Genomic DNA, 1,060 nt, shown 5'->3' with positions numbered 1-1,060 from the left:
TTGCTACAATCAATTATTGCGTTAGTGACAACAAGACATTTTGCTCTGACATTAACAACGAAAATGATTATATATTCAAATGGGCAGCCAGTGCTCTGTTGCTTGTACAGGAGTATGAGCTGATTGATGCTTTGGTTTTCAACTTGTTTCAGTTCAATTATACAAACATCACATTGATCATCAGTCCACCATTCTGTGAAGACATCAGCGAAAATGATATAATAAATCATCTTCAACTCTTGACAACATGGGTGAGTATACATACATGATCATTAATTATAAATTATGCTACATACACAAAACTGAATTGCTGTTGTGCACATGCAGTAATTTTGTTTCACAAAAATTGCATTATTCCTTCTTACATTTTTCTAATTGTATAAAAATATTTTAAACAATGAAAAGGCCAATTACATTATAAAATTGTCGCAAAACATTTAACTTTGATGAGATTATCAATTTCTATACACAATACTTGTAGGGCACCTTCTTGTGCACTACCGTATAGCAGGAAATTTTGGAGGGAATTAAATTTGGTAAATTGGCGGTTTGATAGCCATTCGCCAAAATAAAACCTACTGTTTTGAGCCATTATATGCATGCTCAATGGCACATGGCCACTAATCTGCCAAGTTAAAACTCACCAATCACCAAATTTAACTACCTCCAAAATTTCCCATTATATGGTATAATTTTTTGCAAAATTCACAAATTTTTGAAAAAAATCAAGAAATTTTCATAAAAATAAAACTCTGAACTGCAAAAAGGGTAAGACCCCTAAACCTATAGATGTGATTATATGATAAATACATATTTATTTTGTGTGATAATTAGTTGAAGTTCTATGCTGATAAGTCTCATGGCTACAAAGGAAAACTTTGGTCCCAGGGTTTTGCAGTGCATTTAGATAATCAAGACAAGGAGAAGTCATATGATATTACGGTATATGATACAGTAGAAAAATTGCACTATTCTTTGCTAGTACTGCAGTTTGTTTTCGTAATTATTATTGTCCTAACACTACTGTTTCGAATTGTTTCACCTAGTTTTGCAAATGAAA

This window comes from Amphimedon queenslandica, unplaced genomic scaffold, assembly GCF_000090795.2.
Source record: "Amphimedon queenslandica unplaced genomic scaffold, v1.1 AMPQUscaffold_13350, whole genome shotgun sequence".
Lineage (NCBI taxonomy): Eukaryota > Metazoa > Porifera > Demospongiae > Haplosclerida > Niphatidae > Amphimedon > Amphimedon queenslandica.
The sequence above is the reverse complement of the archived record's forward strand: the minus strand, read 5'-3'. Positions refer to the sequence as shown.